Source organism: Vigna umbellata, chromosome 9 (assembly GCF_029865625.1).
Source record: "Vigna umbellata cultivar VRB3 chromosome 9, Vumbellata_1.0, whole genome shotgun sequence".
In the NCBI taxonomy this organism is placed as follows: Eukaryota; Viridiplantae; Streptophyta; class Magnoliopsida; order Fabales; family Fabaceae; genus Vigna; species Vigna umbellata.
In genome coordinates, this window is record NC_142173.1 from 17,680,958 (window position 1) to 17,695,278 (window position 14,321).

The 14,321-nt window shown below is 41.6% G+C and overlaps 1 long non-coding RNA gene and 1 pseudogene across 2 annotated transcripts; one reads left to right on the plus strand and one right to left on the minus strand.

The window, feature by feature from the left end:
- Positions 1-473: 473 nt before the first annotated feature.
- On the minus strand, positions 474-11,636 carry LOC148192770 (uncharacterized). 2 transcript variants are annotated; one of them, XR_015782311.1, is made up of 3 exons: positions 11,414-11,636; positions 11,034-11,332; positions 474-1,133 (listed from the first exon to the last, which is right to left on the minus strand). It is a non-coding gene; the product is annotated as an uncharacterized LOC148192770 (long non-coding RNA). The 2 variants fall into 2 exon arrangements; XR_015782310.1 differs by lacking the exon at positions 474-1,133 and having other exon boundaries at positions 10,925-11,332.
- Positions 11,637-12,045: 409 nt separating this feature from the next.
- On the plus strand, positions 12,046-13,900 carry LOC148192771 (plant-specific TFIIB-related protein PTF2 pseudogene; annotated as a pseudogene).
- Positions 13,901-14,321: the final 421 nt, after the last annotated feature.

A 14,321-nucleotide genomic window follows, 5' to 3' on the forward strand; every position in this document is an offset into this window, starting at 1 on the left:
GAGGGCCCCCTGCCTAGGGGCACCCAAAGCCAGCAGATTAGAGGGGAAGTGTGCAGGGCCAAGTAGCGCTTAGCGCCCTCCTGGGTGGCGCTCAGCACTAGCGTTGCAGGTTTCACATTTTGGGCTTTTTGGGCTCAGCTCACTTAAGCCCAACTAAATCTAGAAGTCTTGTTCTTCCTTCTTCTTCTACTTTTTTCTAGACCTGTAAGAAGAGGTTCAGATAAATTTGTGCTTCTACTACGAATTGTGTCCTGCATACATAGAGAACAAAACACTAGAGTACCCAATTAGCTCAAAAGATTAAAAATAAACAAAAACTAAAAACAGTCAAATAAAGTCTAACTGGTTAAGAATCACACAAAAGTATAGTGTTAACCACGAGTCCCGGGCAACGGCTCCAAAAACTTGTTAAGACCTCGGCAAGTGTACCGAATCGTATCAAGTAATAATAAATGATCAAAACATAACAAGCATTGAGCAAAGGAGAAAATCACTAACATTTAATGAAAGAAACATAAAATAATTCAGTTCATATTCAAATACATGAAAGTTTAGAGGTTACATCGTCCCCAACAACAAATGAGTTTAGTTCTCCATTGTCATGGAGAACCTTGGTGTACAATGGAATAAAACTGAGATGGAAACCCTATAAAGAGAAAAGGAAAGCTCCCGCATCCAAGTCTGCCTCCAAAGGGTTGAAGAGAAGTGTCTCCAAGCTTCAGCCGTCAAACGATACGAACCGTAATGCGTAGAGGTCCTTAAATAAATCAGAAACACATCCAAAAGCCCAAGTCGTCAGTGCTCAACGCCCTCACTAGGGTCAAGCAGGCATCCTTGCGAGAGGAGTATCCCTTAGCGCCCTGGTTGAGGGCAACCATGCGTCCTGCGATGCAAGTAGCCGGCGCTCAGCACCCCATATGAGGGCAACCAGGCGTGGTTGTGTGACTTCAGTACTAAGGGCCCTAGAAAAGGGAAACCAGGTGTGGTTGCGTGACACCAGCGCTTAGGGCCCTAGAAAAGAGCAACCAGACGTCCTTCAACTTTTTATAGCCTTCTCTTCTGGTGCTTTTGCTATCCTTTATGAGTTTCAACTCCTTGACATTTTTACTCCTCTTCCAAATCATTCTAATAAGCTACAAAATTAAGGGAATTAGTGATTAAAATCATTAAGTATAACCTCAACTCTCTTATTCACAAAAGTAAACTAAAAACAAGAGTTTAAGCAAGTTTCAAAGTAAAAGAGAGTTGATTTAGTATCAAAATTGCATTGTAAATAATGATAAAATCAACTGTTATCAACTGTCGGGCTTGAACCTTTTTTACCACCCCTAGTTCTGAATGATGTTGACCTAAACCATCATATCTGCTATAATATTCACCACCACGATCCGGCTTAATACACTTAATTATTTTGTTGAGTTGATTCTTAACTTCAACCTTAAATGATTTGAATACATCAAAGATTGCGACTTTCATGTATTAGATATACATATGCATATCTAAAGTAATAATCTATGAATGATATAAAATAATGATCATTCCGTAATGGTGTAGGGAATTGACCACAAATGTATGTCTGTATCAATTCTAAGACGTTTGTAGTTCTATACACACTTAATTTCTTTGTTTTTGTTTGTTTACCTTTAACACATTTAATACAAATATCAAAATTTGTGAAGTCGATGGAATCTAAGATTCCATCGAACACAAGCGTTCAAATATGTTTTTAGATATGTGACCTAAACGCTTGTACCAAAATGCTCTTAAGCTAGTATTATCAATTTTACGTTTTGTACCACGTTATTCTGTATTTAAGGATTTACTACAGGAAGTTATAGTATCAAGCATATATAGATTATCATGAGCCAAAAGTGAATCAGTTCCAACAACATTTAAATTAAAAGACAAACTGAAACCATTATTTCCAAATGAATACAACATTTAAATTAATACGAAACTGAAACCAAATTTCATCCATGCCACAACAAAGATGTCTTTGAAATCCAAATAAAAACTGGTGCATAATAATAATAATAAAAAATTCCCTATAGCTTCCACCTCCATCAATTTGCCATCTCCAACATATATTCATCTTTCGCATTAATTGGCTTCCTTTCCTATAAATAAAGTACCTTGGGTTTGGTTTGGAAAATTTAGAAAGCAATTTTGTATAACTTGGTGTGAGGCAGATCATTCAATCATTTATTGTCACTCGAATTTTGAATGTGTCTAATTAATAATATATGTTGATGACATCGTTATCATAAACAGTGACAACCATGACATCTCCTAAATGAAACATCTTTGCCACCATTTTCAGATCAAAGATCTTGGCCAACTGATACACTGTCGTTAAAGCTATCAAATTGATAATACTTTTCAAGGCAACTTCAGTATTGTTAAGTTAGTAGTCAAGAAAGTAGATAGGGTTAAAGTAACCCTGAGTCGTCTGCCAATGAACACAAAATTGTTTTTCAATATTTGACTCTTATGAATGTTATGCAATGCTCAAGAATAAAAGTGAAAAGCTATGCTATTGAAATTAATATTTGAAGAATGTTTGAAGAACAAATAGGAAACTTAGAAACAATTATAATGAAATAGGCTAATTCCACTACTTTTCTAAGATAGATTCATTATCGGTTATCCAAAGATTATTGTTCAATTAATTATTGTTCGAGTTTCAAATTAATTGAAGGTCATTCTTAATTAATTTGAGGGCGATCATACAATCAACCAAAGTAGATTCTCAATCAAAGGCAAGACCCTTTCTAGATTATTCACAATGAATTCAACCAAAGTACATTCTCAATTAACTCCTATTGTGTTTAACGATGTCTATTCTTAAATCCCTTAATCAAATTAGAAGCTAATTAATCAAAGTAAATTCTCAATTAATTATAGTTGAAATTTTTATCACCAATCAAAGTACATTCTCAATTAGTAGCAAGAACACGTTTAATCATATGAAAGTTCCTAAATTCAATCAAAGTAAATTCTGAATTAAACCTAGAAACCCTTGAACTCATATGATTAATATGCATGTAGAGTCAAACACTTTGTGATGCAAAAATCATTGCTTTTAATATGATTGAGAGATGAAAGACATAGAAGAAGAATAACCCAAATCAATAATCAAAAGAAACAAATACATTAATTCAACTTAACCTCAGAATCCATAATGAAATTACAGTGGAATAGCCCTAGAAGTTTAGCCCTCCATGAATAAAGTAGAATACCTAATAAAATAAAAGTGAGAGGAGTGGTGGATGATTGTTTCTAGTGGAGGAGTGTTAGGGCCTGGCGAGTGTATGAGAGAAAGAAATACAGGAGGGAGATGATGGGCGAGGTCGAACGTCCTAACATGGACGAACGTTCGGAGCAAGGGGCGAGGACGAGCGAGGACGAGCAGAATATGGACGAACGTCCTAACATGGACGAGAGGACGAGCGTCCCTACGATGGGCGAGGACGAACGTCCTAACAGGAACGAGCGTCCATAATAAATAGCTGGCAAGCGGAAGGATAGGCAGATTATTACTGTAATTAAGGCAGTAATAAATAGAGTTAATAAGGACAGATTTATTCTTTCCAGATAATTATATTAAATAGGCAATTAAGTTTAATTATAATAAATTGGCAATTATGATTATTCCTTACCATTTCTGGAAGGAGTAATTAGTATTAATTAGGCGAGGCACCTAGGGTCAGGATATGTTTTTGATTATTGGAATATTGTAAGAGAGGTTATGCTCTCGTGTGACTGAAGGAGAACCTGCTCCCAGTCATTGGTTGTGTTCGTTATTTCCAGAGTTTCAATAATAAAGAGTTTTTATTCACTTGAGTATTGTTCCGTTCACTGTGTGAAGGCAAGTTACGTGGTCAGGCACGTAACAAATTGGTCCGACCTGCCGGATCTTATTGAAGGGAGGAGAGCGTAATGGAGGGAAAAATGACTGCTATGGACGGGAGGATAGAGACCTTAGAAATCTCCATGGGCGGGCTGGAATCGGCAGTCCAGGAACTAGTAAGGATACTAGGCGAGCGAGGTCGACGGGAGGAGGGACGCCTGGATAGTAGCCAGGGGTCAGTAAATGGAAGAAGGAATGACGAGGATGAGAGAGCTGGAGGAGGCTTAGGAGGGGGACACCGAGAAGAGCAACCTTATTGGAGAAAGAAGGTTGAATTGCCCGTGTTCGAAGGCAGCGAACCTATGAACTGGATTTATAGGGCGGACAAATTCTTCGAACTCCAAGGGGTTCCCGAGGACGAGAAGTTGCGGCTGGCGTACATCAGCATGGAGGGAATAGCAGGACACTGGTTCAGGTTTTGGAGGGAGAAAGCCAGAAACCGGTCATGGGCCGGGTTAAAGGAGGCATTAGTGGTTCGGTTTGGAGGCCGAAATCAAGGAACGGTCTTTGAGAGACTGGCAGCATGTAGACAGTCGGGTTCCGTGGGAGACTACATCCAGGAATTCGAGGTGTTGGTGAGTCAAGCAGAACAAATACCCGAGGCACAGTTAAGGGGGTATTTCATGGCCGGCCTACAAGAGGGGATTCGTAACCAACTCAGGTTGCTAGACCCAAAGGACTTTATGGATGTCATGAGACTAGCCAGGGACGTAGAGGCGTTCCAAGCAGGGACGCGGGTGAGTGGAGGAATCAGCAACAAAGGGCAGTCGTGGGGAAAGACGAGCGGTTCAGTGGCAAGGGTGGACCCTAGCCGCAACACCCAGAACCGAACGAACGCCGAAGGAGGCCCCAGGAGGGGGGATGAGCGTACGTTCTCTAACGCGCAAGGCAGGAACGTACGGGATTTACCGTACGCAGAGTACGTCAAGCGCAGGGAGGAGGGGAAGTGTTTCCGATGCGGAGGACCGTACGGTCCAGGCCACCGCTGTCCAGAAAGAGGAATTCGGACGCTGATATTGGCCGAAGAAGAGGAGCCAGGAGGGGAAGAAGAGGTGGAGGTAGAATGCGAACAACTGGAGCTGTCTGCTTTCTCAGCCGGAGGGCTCACCCAGCCCCAAACGATGAAGCTGCACGGCCAGATAGGGACGCAGCAGGTGCTGATCCTAATTGACAGTGGCGCCAGCCACAACTTCATAAGCAGGGAGTTGGTAGAAGAACTATCCTTACCCGTAGTGGATACACCACCCTACCGGGTGAGCTTGGGGGATGGACGGAGGAAGGAGACGCGAGGATGTTGTGAGTCAGTAACGATCCAGGTAGGGGATATTGTGATCAACGAACGTTTTCACTTGTTCGAATTGGGCGGAGTGGATGTGATACTGGGGGTCGAATGGTTGGCTAAGCTGGGCGAGGTAGTCATAAACTGGGGGCAGCTAACCATGGCGTACGTACAGGCAGGGAACAGGGTGATTATCAAGGGAGATCCAACGCTAACTAGGAGGTTGGTGGAACCGTCAGCTTTGCTTAAAATGACGGAAGTCGAGGTCTGGTTATTAGTGTGGGAGCTAGGGAAGACAGAGAAGGAGAAGGAACCCAAACCGTACGTTCCGGAAAAAGAGACGTTCGGTCCAGAACTGACTCGGACGCAGACGCTCGACATGCAGCGAATCCTGGAGCGATACGCTGAAGTGTTTCATGAGCCGGAGGGACTACCTCCTGATAGAGGAATGGTTCATCGAATTCCCTTGAAGGAAGGTACAGACCCCGTAAATGTAAGGCCGTACAGATATCCCCATGTAATGAAGGAGGAGATTGAGAAACAGGTGGCGGAAATGCTGGCGGCAGGCGTCATAAGATCAAGCACCAGCCCATATTCAAGCCCTGTAATTTTGGTGAAAAAGAAGGATGGCAGCTGGCGGTTTTGTGTGGACTACAGGGCCCTAAACCGAGCCACCGTGCCTGACAAATTCCCTATTCCCTTGATAGAGGAGTTGTTGGACGAACTGCGGGGAGCCAAGTACTTTTCGAAGGTGGATTTAAAGTCAGGCTATCATCAAATACGAATGGGAGCCGGTGACATAGAGAAGACGGCTTTCCGGACGCACCAGGGCCACTACGAATTCATGGTAATGCCGTTCGGCCTAACCAACGCGCCAGCCACTTTTCAGAGTGCCATGAACCAACTGTTACAGCCTTACCTGCGGAAGTTCGTACTGGTATTCTTTGATGATATACTGGTGTATAGCCGCACCTGGGACGAGCACTTGGAACAGGTGGCGACGGTGCTAAGGGAACTGGTGGCACATAGATGGGTGGCCAACCGGAAGAAGTGCGAATTCGGCAGAACTCAAATAGGGTATCTGGGCCATCGGATATCAGAGAAGGGGGTGGAGATGGACGAGGACAAGGTGCGGGCAGTGCTGGAGTGGGAGAAACCGAAGACAGTAAAGGCTTTGAGGGGTTTCCTAGGGCTGACAGGCTACTACAGGAGGTTCGTAAAGGACTATGGGAAGATTGCCCGGCCTTTGACCGACCTCCTCAAGAAAGGACAGTTCGCGTGGACGGAGCAAGCAGAGGACGCCATGCTTAAGTTGAAGAAGGCCATAACGACAGCACCGGTATTGATTCTTCCGGATTTTAACCAGCCGTTCCACATTGAGTGTGACGCATCCGGAAGGGGGATAGGAGCGGTACTCATGCAAGGGAAGCAGCCCATAGCTTTCTTTAGCAAAGCGCTGTCGGAGGGAACGTTAGGGAAGTCAATCTATGAGAAGGAACTCATGGCGCTGGTTTTGGCCATACAACATTGGAGGCCGTACCTATTGGGGCAACGGTTTGTGGTTCACACGGATCAGAGAAGTTTGAAGTATCTCTTGGAACAACGCATCACCACTCAAAATCAGCAGAATTGGCTGGCAAAGCTCCTGGGATACGACTTTGAGATCGTGTACAAATCCGGGGTGACCAACAAGGTGGCTGACGCCCTATCACGCAAGGATGAGGATGAGCTGCGGGACGAGAAGGAGTTGACGGTGGTGGTTCGGCCATATTGGCAAGATTTCAGAGAGATTTTGGAGGAAGTCGAGGCGGATGAGGAGTTACGGAAGGTGATTGAGGACTTAAAGAAAGACCCCAACTCCCACCCCTCGTTCACGCTGGAGAACGAGCGTTTGCACTATAAAGGGAGGCTCGTGCTGTCAGCGCGTTCGGCCTGGGTGCCCAAGCTGATAGCCGAATTTCATTCCACACATACAGGAGGCCATTCAGGGGTTTACCGGACGTACCGCAAGGTGGCACAATCGCTTTATTGGGTGGGAATGAAGAAAGAAGTGACCGAATTCGTGGCCCACTGTCTAGTCTGTCAACAGCATAAATATCTAACCTCATCTCCGCAAGGACTGCTGCAGCCGTTACCCATTCCCAACGCCATCTGGGAGGAGATAAGTATGGATTTTATTGTCAAACTACCCAAGTCTAGAGGATATGATGCTGTATTAGTGGTGGTGGATCGACTCAGCAAATACGGACACTTCATACCCCTGAAACACCCATATTCCGCTCGCACAATAGCCGAAATCTTTGTGAAAGAGGTTGTCCGCTTACATGGGGTACCACTCTCGATCGTAAGTGACCGGGATCCACTGTTCTTAAGTAATTTTTGGAAGGAGTTGTTCAAGTTACAAGGCACGCGACTGAAGATGAGCACAGCCTATCACCCGGAGACGGATGGGCAGACGGAGGTTCTCAACAGGGTCCTGGAAGGGTATCTGAGATGTTTTTGTTCTGAGCAGCCCAAGGGCTGGAGCACTGTGATTCCATGGGCGGAATATTGGTACAACACCAGCTATCAGGAATCAGCCAAATGCACGCCATTTGAAACTGTCTACGGACGACCACCACCTTCCCTGCATAGGTTCGTCCCAGGAGAAACCTTAGTGGAGTCCGTCAGTCAGGAATTACAGACGAGAGACGAAGCCCTCCGCCAGCTAAAGTTCCATCTAGCCAGGGCACAGGAATTAATGGTAAGGCAGGCAGATAAGGCAAGAAGACCGTCCCAAGTAGGAGTGGGAGATTGGGTCTATCTGAAGATTAGACCTCACCGTCAGACGACGATGTCGTCCATGGTGCAGTCTAAATTGGCCGCTCGCTATTTTGGTCCCTTCTTGGTCATTCAGCAGGTAGGAGCAGTCGCATTTAAGCTGCAATTACCAGAGACCGCCCGAATACATCCCGTGTTCCATGTGTCACAATTAAAGAAGGCAGTAGGGGACCACCAGGTCGAGCCAGAGTTACCCAAAGATTTGGAGGTGGAAGAACCGTCTCCACGACCGGTCAGAGTGTTGGACAACAGGCAAGTGCACCAGGGGGAGGACGCACGGCAGGAAGTCTTGGTCGAATGGCAAGAGGGAGGACCTGACGAGGCTACATGGGAAGATGCCCTTACCATCCAAGACCAATATCCTGACTTCAACCTTGGGGACAAGGTTGATCTTCAGGGGGTGGGTAATGTTAGGGCCTGGCGAGTGTATGAGAGAAAGAAATACAGGAGGGAGATGATGGGCGAGGTCGAACGTCCTAACATGGACGAACGTTCGGAGCAAGGGGCGAGGACGAGCGAGGACGAGCAGAATATGGACGAACGTCCTAACATGGACGAGAGGACGAGCGTCCCTACGATGGGCGAGGACGAACGTCCTAACAGGAACGAGCGTCCATAATAAATAGCTGGCAAGCGGAAGGATAGGCAGATTATTACTGTAATTAAGGCAGTAATAAATAGAGTTAATAAGAACAGATTTATTCTTTCCAGATAATTATATTAAATAGGCAATTAAGTTTAATTATAATAAATTGGCAATTATGATTATTCCTTACCATTTCTGGAAGGAGTAATTAGTATTAATTAGGCGAGGCACCTAGGGTCAGGATATGTTTTTGATTATTGGAATATTGTAAGAGAGGTTATGCTCTCGTGTGACTGAAGGAGAACCTGCTCCCAGTCATTGGTTGTGTTCGTTATTTCCAGAGTTTCAATAATAAAGAGTTTTTATTCACTTGAGTATTGTTCCGTTCACTGTGTGAAGGCAAGTTACGTGGTCAGGCACGTAACAAGGAGTCTAAATGAATGAGTTATGATTTCTGCCTCTCTTGGGTTTCTTTATATAGGCTTGATTGGGCTTAGACTCTAAATATTTTGTTGATAAAATATTTTACCTTATATCTAATATATTTGAACCTTTTTTATTTTATTCAAAATTGTATAGAAATCCAAAATTTTCCTCTAATTGCACTTTAGCTATCTCTTTCTTTTCAAAATTGCATAGGAGCCCTGAGTCCGACCTACCAAATATTACAAACTCCACACCTCAAAAGTAAGAAAAAAAAGAAAGAAATGAAGTAAACACAAATCTTTGTATTATTTTGTTAATGAAAGCATAATATTGAAGGATAACAAATCCCACTGGGCCAGAGCTATGCTCCTCTAGAGCAACACAAGCAGTTCCTCCCATTTTTACCAAAATCCCTCTCTCCCTTAACTAACAGCAAAACCGAATACAAATAGGATTTCCATTCACCCAAACTAACTGCTCTGCCCCTAAGTCATGCCACCTCAACCATTCGATTCTTCTTTCTCACATACACTTTTCCTTGTCTTCTCTTACTACCTTCATGGCCTAGTGGTTCATGGAGCCCACTCATTCTTTAGGCCTCATCAAGGGCCCATTGGCCTCATGGGAGCCTACAAGTGATCTTATTTAGAGAAGGCCAGAGAAAAATGGAGGTATAGTGCATTGCAACATTTGACATTAAATCAGAGCACACTCCTTGCATATGGCATTATGGGTAGTTCTAACAACTAAACCGTCTTATAGGAACAACGAAATCATTATCTTTATTTCAGTTTTACATATGGCCTTGTCCTGAACTTCTTCAACTTCAAGTTTCAGACTTAAGTCCAACCACTGCACCCCTTTCTCCCAATACATTATTTTTTTGTTTAACACCACTTCTAATTTCTTACATACAACAAATTATTTGTCAGCATTATCCATTTATTTAGCATAATTTTAAACTAACCAAAACTAAAGTTTCCCCAAAGTGAAACACAAAAAGATGGCATACCAATGTAGCCCCTAAGCAACCACTCAAACTGATGTCAACAACACATTTATACATTTGAAGAGCAAAAACATATGAATCTTGAACCACCTAGGCAAAACCCCCTAAAGTATAACAAATGAGATCATATTTTCCAAGAAATTCAAAGTTCCTAAGAGGAATACTCCCCAATGTCTTAATTTAAAATTGAAGTTATATTTTAAACAAAATCTAATGCAAAATTATTACTTGTCTAGGATCACCCTGGTCACATGTAATTGAGTGTTGTTAACACTCTTCTGTAAATTGAAAATCTTGAATTTATGTCACATGAATATTCTTGGAGATCATGCACACATGGTGGTCCAGGACCTTATACTAATTTTTCAGTCTAAAAGGTTGTATTTATCCAGACAATGCATTAGTGGAGTTGGTGTAGCACACTCACAAGAATACATAACAAGTCCTTACATTTTAGAGAAACCAAAACATTAAGTAGCCAGAAATGTTCAAGCACCTCTCGGACACTCACTTATTTTACCAAGACACCAAACCTACCTTCATAAGGAAAGTTAACAAAAATGTAATAGACTAATATAATAATAGAAAGATATAACATCTCCACCACATACATGAGTCTTCTAAATTACTCACTAAAAAGATCAGATAATATTATCGGTTGGAATAAGCATTAGGAAGTAGTTGTATTGGGAAAATACTAGTACCGTACCTATCTTCGTACCTAAGTATGTATGATTGATCTTTCACCGTCCCTATACACATTGTATCGTAATACTATCAATATAAATATGAGATCATACGAGGAGAGTTTTCAAGCTCTCTCAGTTTAATCTTAAATATAGTCTTTTTTATTTATCTCAACTTTATCTTACCATAGTTAAGGAACCTAAAAAGTGGACTAACCAAAAATTTCACTAACTTAATTATAATATTGTTTTTACAAAGACACGAAAACCATGCCAGTTACCTAACTATTAGACTCAATAGAAGAATCTTAAGTTACCTGCTTTTGGTTCCAATCATATATGGATTCTTCAGTACCAACCGAAGGAGCAAACTGGAGCAACATATAACCTTCCCTAGACACCCCAAACGCCCCAGACTGCAAAAACAAACACCAAAGCCTTCTGCCATAACTAAGCATTTCACTCATTCACGTTAAAAGACACAAAACACCAGAAACTCAGATATCAGAGCATATAGTTTTTGATTCAAATTCCGGAGGTTTAGGAGTCAAGGTGAGCACACCCTTCGCTCTATAAACAGAGTAATCTGCATACACCCTTTGCGGCAATTCTGCAACTGAAAACACAAACACCCATTATTCCACTCCGAGTTTTCAAAGAAAAATGATAAATTTTGGAGTTAAGTTGAAGAGTAAACCCGAAGGATATCGAGGCAGTGGTGGGAAGGGTTCCACGATGTTGGAGTGGTTGCATCTGACAGAGAGTGAAGTTGGAAAAATGAAAGAAAAGTTCCTGTTCAAAGGAACAATGAATTTGCGAGGAACAAAAGAGTGGAAGGGTAGTGAAAGGCGCTTTAAGGGGAGGGAGTGAACAATGTGAGACATCTTCTTCTCGTTAATCTACTTCCTAGTCTTCTTAGCTGAAACACACACAGATATATATTTAAATTAAACCCACGTATTTATATTATATTTTATATAAATATGTATAATTATATAATTATAAATATCATATAATTATATAAAATTTTAATAATTTATAAATTAGAATAATTATATAAATACTATACTATTATAATATTATTTATCATATAATAATATAATATTTGTGTATAAAATATTAGTTTATTGATAAATTATATTAGTCATTATGATATAGAAATCATCTTGAATAGAATTATATTTGTAAAATATATTTTTAATAGCTAGAATAATGTTATTTTTTACATTAATTAAATAAAATATAATTAAGTTTTAAAGACAATACGTTGTTTATAAATAACTTTGCTAGATTGAAAAGGGCTTATATATACTATATTTAATTAAATTTGTAAAACTCTTTGGAACGAGGGGTTTCATGTCTCCTTCTTCTTGCAGCTACTGTGACAAAACCTCATTCCTCCGCGATGATGAATCTGGTGCGTTGATATGTTCTTCTTGCGGTTGCATTCAGAAATTCGACCAATTTGAAGCCCAAATCGGCGGCATCGATGGTCCCCAGGGTACTTTCATCCATGTGGGCACCGCGGGTTCCGGCAGCGTATACTCTTATAGAGAGAGGAAACACTTTACCGCAAAAAGCACCATCGAGGAAGTAACCTACAGTCTAGGGTTATCTTCCAAGAACAGCGACGTTAGGAGCATGGTGTACACCATAACCGATGGTGAGTTTGGCTAGGGTGAGTGGTTCGGCGTGCTCATCGGCGCGTGCGCGTATGTTGTCATGCGGAGGGAGGACCGACCCTTGCCCATGGCGGAGATTGCCTCCACGGTGGGGTGCGACATCTATGAAATCGGTAAGATGATTCAGCGTGTTGTTGATATTTTGGATCTGAGACCTGATTTTCCGGAGTTTGACATTGTGCATTCGTTGGAAAGAACAATTAAAAATTCGAGTGTTTTTTCCTCTGTTGAGAGCGGTGTGATTGAGAAGATGCGGAAACAGGGGGTGTTTTTGATTCAATGTGCGGTGAAGTGGTTTTTGAGCACCGGCCGCCGGCCCCTTCCGCTGGTGGTGGCGGTCTTGGTGTTTGTGGCGGAGTTGAATGGGATCGTGGTGGTGATGGAGGAATTGGCTAAGAAAGTTCATGCTACGGTTTCAACTTGTAGGCTAAGATATAAGGAGTTGCTTGAGACGCTTGTGAAGGCTGCGCAGGTGTTGCCTTGGGGTAAGGATGTTACTGTTAAAAACATTGTTAAGAATGCGCCTTTGGTGATTCGGTATATGGAGAGGAAGGTTATGTTGAATCCTGGGGAGACTCAGGAGAAGAGGAAGGGTCTTGATCGAGCTGCGGTGGACTTGGAGGATGTGGTTGCTGAATGCTTGAGACATGACAATGAATTTGAATACGGCGTTGATGGCGTGACTTCGCGTAAGGATTTACAGTATTTTTCGTTAGAGAGTAAAAGGGATGCTGATAGAATGCAGATTTCCACTGAATGCTTGTCTGTGATGTATAAGAAGTTTTTAGATCAAAATCGTTGTGCTGAGCCATTGCGAGGGAGCGAGAATGCTCGGAAAAGGACTATTTTTCAGTTTGATATTCTGGAGTGTAGGGAGTGGTGGGATGGAAAATCTGAATTTAGCAAGAAGCTTATGCTTAAAGAACTAATGGAGAAGGATGTTGGTGTGGATATAATGCCGCCATCGTTTGTCAATGGTCAATTGAAATGTAAAATGAGGAAGGAGAAAATCAATGCTGCTAAGTTGCAGATAAAACAAATTATGCATCCAGTAGATGCTAATCTAGGTGATGTTTCTGTCCCTTTACATAGCTCTTGTCCTGAAAGAAGGAGGAAGAGAAAAGGAATGGTAGTGGACGATGTTGATTGGGAAGACCTCATTATTGAGACCCTTGTTCTTCATCAAGTAAAAGATGAAGAAATTGAGAAGGGGCATTACAATACCTTACTGGATCTACATGTGTTCAACTCTGGCATTGTATGAGAGGTTCAGATATAGAGGCATTCTGTGAGAAATTTCAGATAAATTTATCGTAATTGTCACTTAACATTTTGTCCAAGACAACCATCTAGAGCAGATTTTTTGTTGCTGCAAGTTTTGTACGAACATCTTTTTTTGTATGAATGATGATGGCAATTTTGTTTGTTACCTTTTAACAATTCAGGGACCTTAATGTACATACATGATATCAGGATACAATGATGATTCTATATTCATCTTATTTTGGTTCTGCTTTTACTATATTGCTGTTCAAATTTTAGTTACAACTTGTTTTTGGTGATGATAGAGTTTTGGAATATTCATTTTTAACCAATTGTAGGGTTTGGGAAGATTTGTTTTTAAGCTGGTCTGTCTATCAGTGGTTGTGACCGTAAATGCCTGTGGTTCCCACGAATTTGGAATGATTGTCCGAAACTGTAGCTACATATATCTATATAAGGTACTTGTATTTTAGTTTTAAATTCTATATTGTATGTGTCATTTTCTTGACTAATGCAATGAACTTTGCACACTCAACTGGAGAGACTGTAGTTTATAATTACTTATTTTGTTGTCTTTGTAATTCTGTTTTACTCTTTTGGGTCATAAAATTGAATCTAACTTAGGCTACCATTCAACTTAATGATGTGAAATGGCAAAAC